General features: G+C 48.2%; 1 protein-coding gene and 1 long non-coding RNA gene across 2 annotated transcripts in view; one reads left to right on the top strand and one right to left on the bottom strand.

Moving 5' to 3' along the window:
* Nucleotides 1-19,154, bottom strand: part of NRXN2 (neurexin 2) — a 355,281-nt gene extending 336,127 nt beyond the window's left edge. The window contains exon 1 of the mRNA XM_080985831.1: nucleotides 18,787-19,154. The gene's annotated coding sequence lies outside the window, so the exon portion shown is untranslated. The remainder of the gene's footprint in view (nucleotides 1-18,786) is intronic.
* On the top strand, nucleotides 114-774 carry LOC308465711. The gene is made up of 2 exons (XR_013980545.1): nucleotides 114-362; nucleotides 404-774. It is a non-coding gene; the product is annotated as an uncharacterized lncRNA (long non-coding RNA).
* Nucleotides 19,155-19,390: the final 236 nt, after the last annotated feature.

Here is a 19,390-nt window from a genome sequence, read left to right as displayed (position 1 = left end):
AGTGTGGCCCCTAGTGTGGCCCCGCCCCCCTTAGTTACGCTTCTGCAAGCAGGATATAAATGAAATGAAAAGAATATGAAATAAATAAATACAGCGTGCATACCCTCTGTTACGGTAAAATCTGGGTGCGGGGCTACTCTGCCACCCAGCTCATCGGACTAAGTCCGCGGGTCCCTGCGGAAGAAAATGAGCTCAGCCGGAGACAGGAGCAAACTGCAGAAGATCCAAGTTTATTGCGCAACAGGTTCAAGGCGAGATTGAACAGCGAGAAAGGGGTGACATGAACTTTTGAAATTTCCCTCCATGTCCCAGAATACAGTGCAAAATACATCCCAGTTACATCATGAATACATTAAGAAGAGGTTGGGTTACACAGATTACATCACGAATACATTAGGAAGAGGTTGGGTTACACAGGATTAACATATGGAGGAGGGAGGGGGGAATATGCAGAGCTGGAGATATGTGCAGATAAGCACATCCTGAGAAGACAGTGGTCCATGTATGCATAGTCTGTCACCTGGCATCGCCTGGAGGAAGGGCTTGGCAGAGCGATTTGACAGGATTAGGGTCTTGACACCTTGCTTGAGGGATTATGGAGGACAGGGGAGGTGTCATGGAGTCCTAGAGAAATTGAGCAAATTGGCACGTTGATTTTCTATGAATTTTATAGATTTTAGTCCCTTTTGACATTGACAATTGGAAATAAATGGATATATTGTAGCGAAGAAGAAGGTGAAGAAGACATGCCCCCCCCTTCCGTATCACCTCCAACATTTCTCTGATGAAAATAGGGATGTCCTATTCCACAACAAAACAAAACAAAATATTACTTATACCCAACCCATCCAGCTGGGTTGTCCCAGCCACTCTGGGTAGCTTCCAACATATATAAAAACATAAGAAAACTATACAGGGATGCCTTTAGACGTCTTCCAAAGGTTGTAAGGTTACTTATTTCCTTGGCTCAGGAGGTCGCATAATTCCATACCCTCCAATATTTCGCTGGTGAAAACAGGAACGTCCTAAGGAGAAGCAGGACATTCCAGCATCAAATCAGAAACCGGGACAGCTGTAAATCCAGGACTATCTCTGGAAAATAGGGACACTTGGGAGGGTCTGCAGTGGCTGCAATCAAGACAAAATGAGGCACCATGGAGTTCAATCCATGCTTGCTTCTCCTGCCAAGATCAAATTCGATGTCAATGTGTATAGCTTTGGATCAACTGCACCCCTTCTTATTAAAAACAAAAAAGGCAGAAAAGTTACTAGTCCACATGACAGCAAACAAGGACTAAAAAAAACATGAAGGCTAGTGCCCACTTCTGCAAATTATCCTGTCCTGAAAAGACCCCTCTGCAGAAAATGGGGAGGCTTGCCTAATGATAATTGGATTGATCAAAGCACCATGGAGTTTTACTCAAGATAGCCAACGTTGTTTAATAAAGGGGGAGGGGAGTCATTACTAAATGTCATTATAAAACAAGCAGCACCCAGTATGAACAACAGTAATAAAACATAAAGCAGAGACAAACTTTCAGGTGCTCCAGGAATTTAGATATGCAGAGCTTAGGTGAAAATCGAAGAACATCACATAAATTCCACTCAAGGCACTTTTCAAAGGTGGGGGTGGCAGCTTTGGAGCAATATTTGAGGAAGATAATCCTATCAGGACCAGGAGACTCTCCTCCCAGACAGTCCTGCTGTGCCCATTCCCCTCACATCCCTCTCTCTCCTGCTGCTCTTAAACAGCTGGGTTGAGGGTGCTGATGCCTGAAACATGCCCGTAGAGGGACAGCCAAAGCAAAGGTGCATCACACAACCAAAGAGGCACCCTCGGGATCTTTTGCAATTGGGATGGCAGCACAGACATATTTTAAATAAAGTAAATAAATAAATCAGTCTATGACAAGCTTGGGAATCTTTGGTGAGGTATTGTTCAAAAGCTTTTTGAAAGTCTGAGTACACAATGTCAACCAGATCCCCTCTTTCTATAGGCTTGTGGACACTCAAAAAACTCTACTTGCTCTTGCAGAAGCCATGCTGGTTCTGCTTCAGCAAGGCTTGTTCTTCTGCATGCTTGGTTATCTTAACTATAAGAACCCTTCCTGTCAATTTCTCATCAAGCTAATCTCCCCTGGATCCCTTTTTAAAAATTAGTGCTACACTGACTACTTTCCAGTCCTCAACCTTAGGGACATTTTTGTTAGAAGATCAGCACAGAGATCTGTCCTCCAAAGGTCCAACCACCTCGCTAGCCAGTCTCCTGTTGCTGCTACTAACATATTTAAATAAAAAAGGTAAAGGACCCCTGACTGTTAGGTCCAGTTGTGGATGACTCTGGGGTTGTGGCCTTCATCTCGCTTTATTGGCCGAGGGAGCCGGCGCACAGCTTCCGGGTCATGTGGCCAGCATGACTAAGCCCCTTCTGGCAAACCAGAGCAGCTCACGGAAACGCCGTTTACCTTCCCGCCGGAGCAGTGCCTATTTATCTACTTATACTTTGACGTGCTTTCAAACTGCTAGGTTGGCAGGAGCAGGGACCCAGCAACAGGAACTCGTGGGGATTTGAACCGCCAACCTTCTGATTGGCAAGCCCTAGGCTCTGTGGTTTAACCCACAGCGCCACCCACACATTTAAATAGTTCTCCTCAAATTCTTTTTTAAAGTATCCATTATTGCCTGCTTGCATTTTGTGTTGTCAGAGTTTGCGATCTTTTTTGTACCCATCATTTGGACAAGATGTCTATTTTTGAAAGGAAATTCTCGGTGTGGAGGGACGTGGGAAGTGGAATCCGCAAATGAACAGTGCTTTTTAACTTGATTAGAGTTAGGGGTGTGCAGTGAGGACATTTCAGGCAGGGTTCTTCCCTTGAGATGCCACAGGGGATCGACCCTGGAACCTCAGCATGCCAGGCTCTGCCAAGGAACTACGGCCATTAGTTGAGGCACCCCCACATGAGCCACCCCACCCCACCTCATTGCCCCCAAGCAAGCTTGGCCCACACAGGGACCTGGCCAGAAACGAGAGCGCCCATGCAATCAGCCAAGTCAAATACTTCAGAGGAAATCAAAGCCAAACATTGGAAGGTGGCTGGGGCAACCCAGTCAGATAAGCAGGGTACAAATAAGAGAACTGTTGTTGTTGTAATTCCACAAGAACAACAGCCAGAAGGTCCACACCATACATTTAAAGTGACTCCCACCCAAGTATCATGTTGTTTTCCCATCTGATTCCCAGCACCTTTCACAAACTACAATTCCCAGAATTCTTTGGAGGGTGTCAGGTGCTTTGAATGTATGTTAGGTGTTGGTGTGGATGTGGATGCGCAACTTCTGCTCACTTCACACCTGTTCTCCACCAGCCTCCACTGCTCATTCGCTACATTGCTCTGCATTCCGCGCAAACTCAGCCACACTTCCAACCAGCTGATTGTCCCAGCCAGGCGCTGCTTGGCAGCAATTGGAGGGGTCTCTGTGGGTGTCCGAGACGCGGGTGGTGCTGTGGGTTAAACCACAGAGCCTAGGACTTGCCGATCAGAAGGTCGGCGGTTTGAATCCCAGCAACGGGGTGAGCTCCCATTGCTCGGTCCCTGCTCCTGCCAACCTAGCAGTTCGAAAGTACGTCAAGTGAAAGTAGATAAATAGGTACCACTCCGGCGGGAAGGTAGGTAAACGCCATTTCCATGCACTGCTCTTGTTCGCCAGAAGCAGCTTAGTCATGCTGGCCACATGACCAGGAAGCTGTATGCTGGCTCCCTCGGCCAGTAAAGCGAGATGAGCGCCACAACCCCAGAGTCGGCCACGACTGGACCTAATGGTCAGGGGTCCTGTGGGTGTCCAGCTTTGCTCTCAAGCTCTTTGGAAGAGAAGTCCCCCTTGCAGGCAAAGGCATCTCACCATCTTTGAATGCAAAGCTCCAGAGCTCTTTCATTGTGGAAGTCCTTTCAGAACACTTGGGGTTTTTACAAGGCTATTTGGACATCCAGCACAGTGGCTTTCAAAACTCCCCTGCCCCTGCCCAACGTCCACTGTGGGAGCCTCAGTGGACCACTTGATAAACTTTAAAATGTGCTGCCCACCCACCCACCTCCATAGCACTATATGGATTATTGGTTTGGGGGTTGTGAGTGGGTTTTGTCTTTTCCCACTGCTTGAATTATGCTTTTTTATCTGCAGTCACCTGCTCTGGGACCTTCTGTTGAAAAGAAAGCCAGGAAGACAATAAATCACAATGGCGATAAGTGTACTGTCAAATGAGCATAATATTTTTTCCATACTGCATTAAATGAGAAGAAAAATAAAACAGCCTGCTCGTCAAAGCCAGCACCGCATTGAGAAAATCACTTTCTTTAGTCCAGAGAAAAGGCCTTTTAGTGGGTAAGTTTTCAGAGGAGGAATTGTAGATTGTACCAAGGCTGTGTGATACAAAAGCCACTGGCTGAGGACAGAACCTTCCCAACCTGTTTGATAATCCAACCCTGATGAAAACAGTCTCAGTTTCCATTGTTAGGAAAATAGATCAAACAAACACGAGGCCAAGCACGGATATTATCTAGTCTTCCACAGCCTTCCACCAGACCACATGAATGGAACTCGGGGGCCACCGGCGGTCCATCATGCTTGGTGTTATAAGAATTTTAAGGATATATATATGTGTGTGTGTGTGTGTGTGTGTGTGTGTGTATAACATAAATGTTCATAACTGCATATATAAACCACATATCTGAAACCCCACAGAAAAAGTCCTGAAACCATTTTGTCCCTTCCAAATTGACCTCAAATATTTCTCTGCAAGGTCAAAGAAAAATGGAAAAGCCTCCCCATTGTCTTTTTGTTCACAAATCCTGTCTTAAGGGTATGTCTGTGTATGAATAGGGTGAGTCTGTGACCTGGCTCAGGAACTAAGTATTTATCATTACAAAAGACTGGCAATCCAATCAAGTGACCATTAACAGGTGACCTGCCAGACAGGAGATAAACAACGCGCTCAGATTTCTGTAGTAGACCACCTTTTCTGTGATATAGGTATGATATATCTGGGGGGTGGTCTTGGGCTACACCCCTTCTGTGGTGTATGTATGATGTTTCTGGGGGTGGTCTTGGACTCCAGGGCGGGCTTTATACGGGCTCTTGGATACCCCATAAGGGAAGGGAAGATTTTGTTTACAACATTGGACATAAGAGCAGAAAGAGCCTTCTGGATCAGGCCAAAGGGGACCCATCAAGGCCAGCATCCGATTTTCACAGTAGCCAACTGGATGCTCCAATGGGAAACTCACATGCAGGATCCAAGCACAAGAGCATTCTCCTCTCCTGTGGCCTCCAGCAACTGGAATTCAGAAGCTTTGCTGCCTCCAACTGTTTGAAAAATGTCTCTAGTCCACTCTGACTGAGAGCAGCTAACCAGTGTCCTTCCTAATGGAAGGTGACAGGGATCTTCTGCATGCACCCCATGCGCAAGAATAGCATAGCTGCACTAGCTCTGTACTCGGGAGGCAGACCATAGCTCAGTGATAGAGCATCATACTCTCCAACATTTCTCTGATGAATATAAAGGTAACGATAAAGGGACCCCTGACCATTAGGTCCAGTTGTGACCAACTCTGGGGTTGCGGCGCTCATCTCGCTTTATCGGCCGAGGGAGCCAGCGTACAGCTTCCGGGTCACGTGGCCAGCATGACTAAGCCGCTTCTGGTGAACCAGAGCAGCGCATGGAAACACCATTTACCTTCCCGCCAGAGCGGTACCTATTTATCTACTTGCACTTTGACATGCTTTTGAACTGATAGGTTGGCAGGAGCAGGGACTGAGCAATGGGAGCTCACCCCGTTGCGGGGATTCGAACCACCAACCTTCTGATCGGCAAGTCCTAGGCTCTGTGGTTTAACCCACAGCACCACCCGTGTCCCCTGATGAGTATAGGGACATCCAACATTATTATTATTATTATTATTATTATTATTATTATTATTATACCCCACCCATCTGTCTGGGTTTTCCCAGCCACTCTGGGTGGCTTCCAACATATATAAAAACATAATAAAACAGTAAACATTTAAAAACTTCCCTATAAAGGGCTACCTTCAGGTGTCTTCTAAAGGTTGTATACTTGTCTCCTTGGCTCAGGGGTTGCAAAACTCTACACCCTCCAATATTTATCCAATGAAAATTCTAAGGAAAAGCAGGACATTCCGGGATCAAGTCAGAAACCAGGATGGCTTCTGTAAATCTGGGACTGTCCCTGGAAAATGGGGGCACTTGGAGAGCCTGGAGCACCCACTCTGCATGCAGAAGGATCAGTTCTTGGCACCTTCTCCAGGTAATGCTGGGAGAGACCTCCCCACCTGAGACCCCCAGTCAGTGCAGACAATACTGAGGTCGATGGACCAAGGATTTGACAGCTTCCTATGCACTGAGATCTGCCTCACTCTGCTGCCCTGAAATGACATTCAAAATCTGCCCCTGAGGCTGCCACTCGACTTAATCAGGCAGCTGGCGGGTTGGGGAGTTGTCTCAATCGAGAGCCTCTTCTTTTACAGTAAGAACTGGCCCCCACTAGTCTGTGCACATAGCAGCCAGAGCCGACAAAACCCAGATCCCTGTCTGTTCCCACACCCCACACACTGCAGAGAAGGACAGCAGAGCCTCTGCTCCTGGCAGGACTACAAGGTGGGTCAAAATTCAACAGGTATGGCCTTTTCAAGTAGGAAAACTCCATGGGGGTGGGAAGAAATGCCTCTTTGAATTTCTGCCTGTTAACATATATCATCTTAGAATCATAGAATTGTAGAGTTGGATGAGGCCACAAGTGTCATCTAGTCCCACCCCCTGCAATGCAGGAATCTTTTGCCCAACATGAGACTCAAACCCACAATCCTGAGATTTAAGAGTCTCGTGTTCTACCGACTGATGATTTATTTCTCCAATTTGTAGACCACCCTTCACCCCATCAGTGTGATCCCAAGATATTATTGTTTCCAACAATAAGCACATATACAAAATTAATACATCAAATATAACAGTTATTAATAACAGCCCAATTAATAAAAAAAGCAATAGAATAACAGCATGAAATCAATAAAGCTGAAGTGGTTGCACATTTCCCCTTTTCAAACGCCTACTCGTTTGAAATTTGAGTGAGCCACAGAGTTTGAGCCCCACAGGCTCCTATTTTTCCAAAAAGGCAGCCCTGATTTTGTTGGGTACATTGGCATCAGAGGAAAGTGAGCCAGGGATATGTACTTGGAACAACCTAGCAAGGGAGCCCCGCACCCAACCTTGCTCCATGTGCCAGAGGGGAGCCCCAGCTGAGGCAGCATCTCAGCCCCACTGATGGACACAGCAAGTGAGTTCAGCAGCCGAGTGAGTTCAACAGCAGGGCCAGGAAGCCAGGACAGACTGCTCTTCCCTTCCCCTCTTTGTTCAAACACGTAGGTAAACTAATCTGATGAATTACAGATAATAGATATGCAGGTAGATCGCCAGCAGAGGTGGGTAGGGTTTCCAGTGTATTGCACAGAACACGTACAGCTATCTGCCTGCTGGACAGAATTTATGGCTGGCTCGGTGTGCCCCAAGTTGCAATGAGCTATTGGCCCTTGGGGGATGTGCGTGTTTCTTTGGGGCCAAGGTGGCTGACCTGCAGCAGCTGGGAGACAAGAGGTTGATGATGGGGACATGATCTCTGTTTTCTGCTCCCCAGACGAGAGAGTGTGCTTGGAGAAGGAGGGTCTCAGGGGAAAAGAGGGGTTCAGGCTGCGGAAGAGGGAACTGCTCCCTTAGAAGAAATACATTCCTTGGGGAATGAGCAGTTATCCTCCAGGTCACAGGGAAAATCTGGTGGTGGGTGATTCAATCATAGAGAGAGAGATAAGATGGGTGTGTTATGGCCACAAGGTGCCTTGCTTGCTTGGTGCAAAAGTTACAGGTGTTGCCTGTCACCTAAGTAGCCTGGAAGTTAGTCCTGGGGAGGAGTTAGTGGTTGTGGTGCATGTTGGCATCAATGACAGGGGGAAATGTAGTCGCAAGGTTCTGGAAGCCAAAGTTAGGTAGGATGCTGAAAGCCAGGACCTCCTAGATGGGTTTCTCTGAAATGCTGCCAGTTCCACATGCATGTCCAGGCAGGTAGATGCAGCTCTGTGGTCTCAGTGCATGCATGAGGCCATGGTGTCAGGCAGAGGAGTTTGGATTTGTGAGGCACTAGGGAACATTCTGGGGCAAACTGGTCCTGTACAAAAGGGATGGGCTCCACTTGAACTGGGATGGAACTAGACTGTTGGAGCTTAATATACAAAGGTGGCAGAGAAGCTTTCAAAACATGGGTAGGCAAACTAAGGCCCAGGGGCTGGATCTGGCCCAATTGCCTTCTCAATCCGGCCCGTGGATGGTCCGGGAATCAGTGTGTTTTTACATGAGTAGAATGTGTGCTTTTATTTAAAATGCATCTCAGAGTTATTTGTGGGGCATAGGAGTTGTTCATTATTATTTTTTCAAAATATAGTCCGCCATCTCCCCACAAGGTCTGAGGGACAGTGGACCGGCCCCCTGCTGAAAAAGTTTGCTGACCCTTGTTTTAAAATGATTGACGGGGGAAGCCAACAGGAGATGAGGATGGTCCAGTTGGGAACAAATCTCCCCCTGGTCCCTGCCTGGCTGGGGAAAAAATGATGAAAATTTAAGCGGTGAAATTTAAGCCTAGCGTTGTGAGTGCAGGGGCTCAAAGTGGCAGTTTAGAGAAGCCAAAACATTGCAGGCGAAAGCACAAGTGCCACTTGAAGAGAGAGATGGTAGCCAAGTGTTTATATGCTAAGGCTAGAGGCCACCAGACCAAGATGGTCGGAGTGCTTGAGGACAGCATCATTACAGTGGGCATGGTGGAAACCTGGTGGAATGGAGAGAACCAGTGGATCACAGCTATCTCTAGATATAAACTCTATATGAAGGACAGGGAGGACATGCCAGAGGTGGTGTCACCCTGTACGAGAAAGCACTAAGTCCAGCAAACTAGAAGTCCCGAAAGGGGCGAAGAATTACCAATGAAAGAGGAATGGCAGATGAAATTAATGGACTATGCAGAATTAGACAAGATGAGAGGAAGGATTCGAAACCTGCGGGATCAGAGATTCTCAGAGGACTGGATACGTGAATATGTATACGTGAACTATCTGAAAAGCAATTGTAATCAACAGATTACGCTAGTAGGATTGCAAGAAGTTTTGTAAGGAGGACTATGTGAAATATTGCAGAGAAAAGTATGAAGAGAACTATTAGTGAAGGACTATTAAAAGTAATAGTGAAATTAATGAAATGGAGATTAAATGATAAAAATTGAAAAATCTTCAGATGTGGTTGATGGAAGTCCAAAACACTGAATAAGAAGAGAAAATATATTGTATGTTTTTTTGAAAATTTCATATAAAAATTAATAAATATATATATATTTTAAGAAAGAAGTCCCGAAAGGGGCAGACTTCTCCACAGAATCGTTGTGGGGAGCAATACTGGGCCCCAAGAGTAATTTGGTACTGGGGTTGTTCTATTGTTCTCTGACCACAATGCCCAGTGTGATCTTGAGATGAAGAATGAAGGAAGCATCCAAGAGAGATGTTGTAGTAGAGGGTGAATTCAATCACCCTCACATCAACTGGCTATGTAAGTGTTACAATCACGACAAAGAGGTGAAATGACTGTGCCCTGTAACGGTTAGTCATAGGGCAGAGGGGTTGCTGGGGGGTATGGCCCTGGAATTAAATTTAAGTGGTACCCAGAATCTGGTGTGAGATGCAAGTGATTGGGAACAGTGGCCACAGTGCCAAGAAAATGCAAAACATTCACATTTGACTTCAAAAGAGGAAGCTTCTCAAAAATGAAAGGATTGGTTAAAACAATGTTGAAGGGCAAAGTCTGGAGGATCAAATGTTTCCAGAACGCTTTGGGGGTTGTTCAAAACCACAATAACAGAAGCTCAGTTAGAATGTATAATGCGTATCAAGGAATGTACTGCCAAGGCCAAGAGGGTGTCAGAGGAGCAGAGTCAAAGAAGCTATTAGAGGCAAGAAGGCTCCTTCAGAAAATGGAAGTCTTGTTCAAATGAGGACAACGAAAAGGAACATAAACTTTGGCAAAGAAATGCAAGCAGACAATAAGGGTTGCTTACATCATGAATTTGATGAAAATATTGCTCAAAGCATAAAGACAAGCAACGGCAAAAGATTAGTAGCAAGAGACTAGTTAGAGAGGCATTTGGACCTTTGGATGACAAGAGAGAACATGGTGTGCTAAAGGAAGACAAGGAGATTACACCTAGAAGCTGAATGAATGCTTTGCATCTGTCTTCCCTGTGGAAGATATAGGGCAGATTTCTGTGCCAGAACTAACTTCCTAGGGAAGGAAGTTTGAGGGACTGGGGCAAATAATGGTGACGAGAGATGAAACTCTAGGCCTCATTGTCAAATTAAAAACTGACAGATTAATCAAGTCTGGATGGCATCAACCTGAGAGTTCTTAACAAACTCAAATGTGGCACTGTTGATTTTTTCAGAAACATATGTAAGTTCTCCCTAGGAACAGCCTCTGTATCTGGGGACTGGAAAGTAGCCGATATATAATAACATTAAAAATAAAAAAAAAGCCCCAGGAAGGATCCTGGAAATTACAGACTGGTAAGATTAATGTCTGTTTTTGGGAAATTGGTGCAAAGTACTGTTAAAGCTAGAATTACCTAGGTATAAAGAACAAGTTTGGTGCAGCATGGCTTTGCAAGTCTCCCTAACCTATTAAGAGTTCTTTGAGAGTATATAGAGATGATCCAGTTGACACTGTGTACTCAGAGACTTCCCAAATACTTTTCACAAAGTACCCCATGAAAGACTCTTGAATAAGAGGTGATGTTGTCTTTATGGAGCAGGAACTGGAAAAGTAACAGGAAGCAGAGAGTAGGAAAAATGGACAGTTCTCCCAAGGGAGGGCTGTAAAAAGTGGAGTCCCCCAAATATCAGTATTTGGACCCGTGCTTTTTCACTTGTTCATGAACAACCTAGAGTTAGTGGGGAGTAGTGAGGGAACCAAATCCACTTATGATACCAGGATGGTTGAAACAAAACGAAAAAAAGAGGTTCTGAGGAGCTCCAAAATTCTGCTCATTCTCTTCAGACTGCGTGGATGGGTAGTGAAATGGCAAATGCAATTCAATGCAAGCAATTGTAAAGTGATGCACAGTGGAGCAAAAACATTCCTAGCTTCCCATATGCGCTCATGGGGTCTGAGCTGGCAGTGACTGACCAGGAACAAGACCTTGGGGTCATAGTGGATAGCTGGATGGAGCTGTCAACCCAGTGTGCAGCAGCTGTGAAAAATGTGAATATCATCATGCTAGGGTTTAGGAAAAGGGATTGAAAATAAAGCTGCCAAGATCATGAGGTCATTATGCAGATCTATATGGTGCAACCACATTTGGAATAAAGCATTCAGTTCTGGTTGCCTCACCTCAAAAAGGATATTGCAGAGCTGGGTATAGTTTAGTGAAAAGGTGACTAAGAGAGGACATGGTAAGAGGTGCATAAAATTATTGATGGTGTGAAGAAAGTGGATAGAGAAACCTTCTCTCTCTCTCTCATAATACTAGAATTTGGGGACATCTGATGAAATGGAACGTTGGACGATTCAGGACAGACAAAGTACATTCTTCACACAGTGCATAGTTAAACTATGGAACTCCCTCCCACAAGAGGTAGTGAGGGCCACAAATTTAGATGGCTTTAAAAGAGGATTGGACAAATTTATGGAGGAAAAGGCTATTGGAGGTGTCTTGCCATGACTATGTTCTGCCTCCATTGGTGGAAGCAGTAGGCTCTTGTTATATGAATTCTAAGCTGTCATAAACAAAATGCACATGTGTAAGTGTGCAAGGTAAACAGACATATATATGTGTGCATAAACCACATGTCTGAAATAGTAGAGAGCAATACAGCATCCATGTTTCGCCCCTAGTCAAGCTCAGAGTCCCCCTAAAGTCACTAGCAGCAAATTCCTGATAGGTCGCCCCTCTGCAAACCATTTGAGACGTGTATGTGTTGAATGGCCTAGCTGACCTGTCAAAAGAGCAGATATCTATGCAGGAATGAAAAAGGCCCTTGACAATGAATTCTTGAGTCTAGGTATTCACCATTTCAAAAGGATGCTTCAGACAGGCCAGAAGCAGCCATAATCAGGTGTTGTCAGGCATACAGATTGGCAGGCTTGTAAATAAATATGTTGGAGTAGCATGAAATCTGAGCATGATCTGATTCACACATGCAACCCATTTTGTTTGGGGGTTTTGTTTGGGGGGGTGTCTTTCCATTACAGAGGTGGTCACTATTGTTCTCTGCTCCTCACCTCCTTGCAAGGGGAAGAGGGAGACTCTGTTGCAACAGAGGAATAAAGATCAAAAGCATCAGCTTGCCTTGCTTCCTTGGAAATCTCTGTTTGCATCTCTGACTGATAGAGGACCTGAGAGACACAACATCTCTCAATGGGGAGTTGGGCTGTAAAAGCCAACCCCAATTTTCTTACACGCTCTGAATAGCAGTTGCTGGGAAATGCACTAGGGGAGGGTGTAGCTGCTGTGCCGGTCCTGCTTCCAGGATTCCCACTGTGGCATCTGGTTGGCCACTGTGAGAACAGGATGGGTCCCCTTCATCCTGATTCAGCAGGGCTCTTCTAGTGTCCTTGCTCCAAATGCCTGGGAGAACAGAATAGCTTTTACTTGCCAGTGGAAAACCCATCAGGGTCTCTGCCATCTAAGCCTCTGGAGGAAGGGCATTCCAGAGTTGGTGGGGCCACCACAGAGAAGGCCCTCTCACACTTCACCTCACAGCAGGCTAAGTCCACCCAGGGGATGGTGGGAAGGTCACAGGAGACCCAAGAAATGATGGTGACCCAAGGTCCAACTGGTAGGTCAGCGGACAGAGGGTTGCACCAGGAATTATGGGGTGCATTGTGTGCCTTCAGGCAAGTAATTCTCTGCCAGCCTCAGTCCTTCTGTATGTGAGATGGGAATAGCTCTAAATGCTAGCAAGAAGATTCCTCAGAGGGATGTTCTGTGAATAGGCAAAGTAAAAGATATCAAGCTTCTCTCACATTAAAAATGCTATATACAAGGAATAAAGAGGATTGCTCTCTTAATAGATTTACAAGGCCCTTTCGCCTGGTGGACACAGAAATATAAATTTAATCTTTGAGGCTGCAGAAAGACCCTCAGCTCTGCTCTTGGCACAGCCCAGAAGGCCTCTCTCTCTCTCTCTCTCTCTCTCTCTCTCTCTCTCTCATGACAAGATCAGCTTTTAAAGCCAGTTTGCAAGATTAGGTTCAAATCCACACCAGCAAAACACACACCCCAACCCTCCTCCAGCACAAATCACATTTCAGGTACCCAGGAAAAAAAATTCAATTATAGCCAGCCGAAGGGCTTGTTTTGTGTATTTTCTTGCTGCAGGGAGAGAAATTATTCATGTAAAATTTATCTGGGCCAACACTTTAAACCATTCGGTAAGAGGACAAAGCAGCCTGAGCCCACAGAATGACATGCCTTGGAGGGGGGGTAGGCAGTGGCTGCCCCATCCTGAGGTATCCATTTGTCACAGTGGAGGTTTTGTTTTATCATTGGGTGGGTGGGTAGGGAGAGAAGGGGCAAGGCAGGCTGCGAAGGAGGAAGAAGCAACATAGGGTGAGGAGTCCTTTTTTTATATAGGAAAAACCAGCATCTGCACACACACACACACACAAATCTGGAATGAATTAAAGGAAGTTGAACTCTAATGTGAACATTGCAAGTGGATGATAAGGAACTCCAGCAGAAAGAGGAATTCTCAAGAGCTTTATGCTGCCGTTTCTTTTTTTTAAAAAAAACCTGAAGTGATAACGCCTTCCTCCAGCGAAATATTCCAAAGGGAAGCTCTGTAAACTATACAGCAGAAAAGTGTGTGTGCATATATGTGTGTGTGTGTGTGTGTTTGGAGAGAGAGTAAGAGCACACAAGAAAGAACCTTTTCAGAGAGATAGCTCCTCTGCCTGAACCCAAATTTTGCAAGTGGAATTGGCACACATTCTCAGGCTGGCTTGGGACATCCTGGTGTTCTGTGCAGGGACTCAACCACCCATTCATTAACACGGGGCCTGATCTGTCACAAACGTCTTCTGCATGTGCCTAAGTGAAGCCAAGCGTGAACTTGTGGGGCTTCCATTTATTGCTAAGGAGGCTTTGCAAGAGAACTCCTCATGCTTGGTGCCTGTTTGACCACTCTTAAGAGAGCCCAGAATGTGCTGCCTGGCCTTGCCCACACCCCAATAATCATTTCAGTCCATTTCCCTCATTGGTGGGGAGATGAAGGGGCCTGCCTTGTAATTCTATGCAGTCACCGCAAACAGGTGCTAACGCCATTTCTTTAGCAGCTATTTAATGCCCACCATCTGTAATTGGAATAACATGCAGAGTCCAGCCAGGGCTTTGGGGCAGAGGATCAGGGCTCCACTCAGCAGAAGGAGAATGACACTTCCACTCCATACAGCAGGCATGGCTGACCACATTTTGGAAAACTAACCTGCACATTGCTATCTAAAGTGGAGGGATGTCAGAGCATTAAGTCCTGATTCAAAAATTACTTTGCTCGACCATTGCAATGGACTAGATGGGCCATTGGCCTGATCCAGTAGGCTCTTCTTATGTTCTTATGATTCCTGCATTGCAGGGGGAGTGGGTTGGACTAGAGACCCTTGGCGCCTCTTCCAACTCTGCAATTCTATCTCTTTGGAGACAGGCCACTGACACTCCCTTTTTCCCATGGAAGAAACAAAGCAAACATGCCTAGGAGTTATATGAAAGTTCTTCTGATGGTCCAGGCTTGGGTAGAATAATCCCCTGGTCCTATTTCAGGTTGTCAAGAGCAAGCCCTGAGCAATGACTCCACATCCCTGGCCAAATTAATGTTGAATTGACTTAGTGCAAGAAGGCCCAATGCTGGCATAAGACATGGGAAGATGCCTTTGGCCAAGTCAGACCAGTGGGCCATCAAGCTCATGAGGAGGCAAGTTTGTTGGACATCAACTCCCATCAGCTCCTGCAGCCAGCATGGCCAAGGGCAAGGGCTGATGGGAACTGTAGTCCAGTGACATCCAGAGGCCCAAGCCTCTGGATCAAGTTTAATACTCTCTACAGTCAGTGGCTGGCATTGACTCTTACGCAGGGGTATTTCCCAGCCCTGCCTGGAGATGCCAAGGACTGAGGCTGGTCCCTTCTGCTTGCAGGACATGTGCCCCATCACAGGTCTCCTCACCCCCAGGCAGCTGAGGATACCTTTTCAGTGCACTCCTTGAGAGCAGGTACTGGGCCTGTGAATAACACATAAAGTGGACTGATCTGAGGTATTTGTGTCCTGCTGCCTCTCCAGGTGGAGCTGCAGAGAGAAACATGGCGGGCACCAAACTCCCTTTGGAAGGCAGGCAGGCAGGCAGTCACCATCCCATAGCAGGCTGACATTCAGAAATAGCTCTCCTCTTCCTAGTGCATGACAAATTCCAAGTGGCCCTTGAAGAACGTTGTTGGATGAGCCTTCTGGCCACATGCAGAAGATCCCACCAAGCTTAACACCTACCTGATAGCAACTAACAGAGTCGGCTTGGCTACCTTCTCCCACTCCATAATGCCTGCTGTGTGTCTTTGTGTGCTGCCCACACAAAAGCAGGTGGTATGCAGAGGGATAACTGTGCAGACCTCCAACAGGTTGCCGCCTCTCAGTTCCTGTGTTCCACAAAGTGGGGATAATAATCACTTCCTTCAAAGCCCAGCAAATTCTAAATAATAGACCAGGAGCCAATGGCTTGCATGCTTTCTGTAGGGTGGGAATGGGGTATATCAGAGACCTGAGCAGCCTTAAGCAAGTCCTTCTGTCTGTCACTGAATAGTAGTGTGAGAAGGGAACCGAAGGGCCATCTAGTCCAACCCGCTCTCTCATAAAGATTCAAGACTATGATACAAGAATCGGAGAGCACCCTGTTATGCTGAAAACATTATTTGGGATGTTAAAGGATATTATTGACTGATCTGACCACTACGATGCTTGGCCGGCAGAGGGTCCCTTAGGCATGGTTGGTCCTAACAGGGTGCCCCAATTTCTCACAGCAACAGGAGATCCCCCTAAGCCAGGAGCAGTCCCCTCCCAGTGTGAACAAAGCGAGCCTATCACACGGGAGGGAGAGAGCCCATCCTCTCGCTTCTTCAAGCCCAGTGGCATTGCACCCAGCAATGCATCCAAGGCTGTTCTCTCCCCTCCAGAAAGACTCCTGTCCTGGAGTCCCCCCTCCCTGCTGCCCAGGCACCACCTCCCCTCCCTGTGCTTGAGCCTGGCCACCATCCCTGGGGCCAAAGCGCTGAGGCTGCAGCATCAGGTGTGCTCGAAGGAGAGCCCCACACCTGAGCCGCTGTAAGTACCTGCCCTCCGCCCTCCTCCTCCTCCTGGTTGTGTCATTTTTCTTCCTGGTGCTCCTCTGGAAAACATATTTGTCATGCTTCTCTCCTCTCCTCTCTGACTGGAAGCTGGTGCAGCTCAAAGATTTTTCTTGGGCTAACAAATATCCCTTTGGTTTCTTAATAAAAATTAATTAGCACCATTGAATATGATGGCTTTCCCCTTTGGAGGGAGCTGATTTTCCCAGAGAGAGAATCATGTGGCGGTTTTATTTATTTGCAAGGAGGGAGGTGGGGATTTCTGAGCTTCTCCTTCTTCTTTTAATCCTAAAGAAAAGACCCTTGTGAATAAAAGCAAATCGCCAGCAGATTTTATAAAAAATTGTGTGTATATGTGTGTGTGTTTATTCAAGGCAACTGTGACACTCTTTGCCAATCTCTCTCTCCTGAAATGTCCTCCCCCTTAAATTCGGACATGATATTGCCATTGATGTTGTGGTAGGATCTGATTGGGGGGCAGCAGCACACAAGAGAGAGGTAATCCACAATACCAAATTAATAATATAAATGTCTGCAACACGCCAAGGGAGAAGGACCAGCCAGACAATCCTCCTTTGGCGGGGGCTAAGGCAGGACCTGTTCTCAAAGCCCCCGCTTCTCTCCCAACCCCAGCCCTTCCCAAAGGAGCCAATGACCCCCCCTTCTTTGCAAGCAGCCCCCTTTCCCTCAAAACCCCCCTCGCCATAAGAGAGGGAGGGAGCTTCACGCCGCATGACAAAGGCTTGTGCAGGGGCTGTTTTGCAGGGATCCATTTCTCTGTGTGTTGGGGAAAGGATGGTTTCTGCACACAACGCCTCCTTTTAGCTTCCCACCCCACCGCCACGCAAGCCCCCCACCAACATTGCCTCGCGCACACCCCGATAAAAGACCACTCCTGCAAAGCACAGATAGAGAGGGTGCCAGACATACGTGGAGCTGGGAATGGGGGTGGAAAGAGGGTTGTAAGCAGAGCAATCTGAGGGTGTTGAGATCCTTCCACACACAACACAACCCAGCGCCTTGAAGCCGGGGGATACTTCGGCAAGCACCACGAGAAGACCATTTTTCATTGATCCTCGGAGCCTTCCCTACCCCCCCACCCGCTAGACAGCACATTACACTCGTTTAGCAAGGCTCCTCTGCACACACACAACACGGTGGTGTCAGAAAGGGAGCCTTGTCGCCCTGCAGGGGAAAAGCGCCCACAAAATGCCTCTCGGCATCCTTTCCAAGGCAAAAGAAACGCCAAGATGCCAGCTGCCTCTGCCCCGGGGCGGGGGGCAAAGCTGATTTTCAACACCAAATATTAATACTTGCTAACAAAGGCTCTCCAGGCTGAGGCAGGCTCAGCTCACTGGCGGCGAGTAAATAATGAAGCAGAGCTAAACGGGGATTGCAGATTTGCTGCTGCCATCGAATAATATCGCCGCCGCCGCTGCCCAGATCTCAGAATTCGGAGTTTCGGTGGGAGGAGGAGGAGGAGGAAGAGGAGGAGGAGGAGGCATGCTAACAGTGCCCAAACCAACCTCCAGGCATCCGAGATCTGAGAATATTTTATTTGCACCAACAGGATACAGCCCCAGACTTTGGAAGTGGAAAACCCGAATATCTGGGTGGAATTGGAGGGTGGGGAGAGGAGCGGCTTGCAGAGGAAGGACCGTCCAAAGGGCATCATCACCATACTACAACAACAACAACAACAACAACAACAACAACAAAAACCCCACCGGGGCATCTCAGATGTCAAGCCCCGCAAACTGGCGGCAGCCGACAGATAACCTCAACCTTGGGAGATAAGGAGGCGGCGTGATGGACAACAAGCACTCTTCCTCCCCACCTCCCAGGCAGCCGCCCTCCCCGGGGTTATCTATGGCGAGAGACGCGCGTCGAGGCGAGGTTTGGGGAAAGGGCGACACTCCGCGACCAGCGCCCCCTCCCCGCGGCCGCCCCAATGTCCCCGGCTCGCCTCCTCTGCCCCTCCAACCCTCGTCTTAGCAAGATCATCCCCCCCGCACATACACGCAGCCCCACACCTCCAGTCCAAAGAGAAAGCTGGGCGAGGACCTCCCCCCCATTGAGCTGGTACCGCAGCCCCACTCCCTTCCCCCAGACTTGGCACCAATGAGGTGTGTGTGTTTGTGGGGGGGGGGTATCCTGGACGCCGCCTTGGCCCCAGCCCACACCCTGTCCAAAGAGGGGGGCCCCTCTCCCTCCCCTCCCCACAGCGCCATAGGCTGCGAGGGAACCCCACCCCGCTTCTCCCTCCCTCCTCCCCCCACCGCAAGGGCGCAGCCTCGGGGTACCTGCTGGCGGGAGGGAGGGCGGGAGGCGATGCGGCGGCGGCGGCCAAAGACAATGGCCGGGGCTGGTCCTGCCTTCGCCCGCCTCCTCCTGGGGCCGAGGGATGCTCAGGAGGAGATGCCCGAGGAGGATGGAGAAGATGCAGGAGAAGATGCGCGAGGCGGAGATGCAGGAGGGTCCGGGAGCGGCGGCGGCAGCGGCAGCAGCAGCGGAGGCTCCGCCACCTCCTCCCGCCTCCGCCTCCTCCAAGCGCCGCCCCGGCTCGGCCCCTCCCTCGCGCCCTCCCTCTCTGCCAACCAAGCGGGGGACCAGGCCGGGGCCCCGGGTCTCCTGCACCCCACCCGGGAGGGACACCCGCGCAATTCAGCCTCCTCCTCTTCCTCCCCCGCCCACAGGGCTCCGCCTTTCAGATGGGGGGGGGCGGGAGACGAAGGTGAACAATGAATGCAGCAGCCACCGAGGCTGCTGCTCCTTGGAAGGGGGGGGGGGGACGCTGGGTAGCTGGCTGAGAGCGAGACTGTTTTGGCTTCCCTGCCCAAGCTCTAGGGGTTCTCAAGTCCTGGCTGGGGGTCACGACCTTTCCCCCCCTAGAAGCCCCAGTGCGGG

Source organism: Podarcis pityusensis, assembly GCF_964106645.2.
Source record: "Podarcis pityusensis genome assembly, chromosome: 16".
In the NCBI taxonomy this organism is placed as follows: domain Eukaryota; kingdom Metazoa; phylum Chordata; class Lepidosauria; order Squamata; family Lacertidae; genus Podarcis; species Podarcis pityusensis.
Note: the sequence above shows the minus strand (reverse complement) of the source record. Positions and strands in the feature narration are given on the sequence as shown.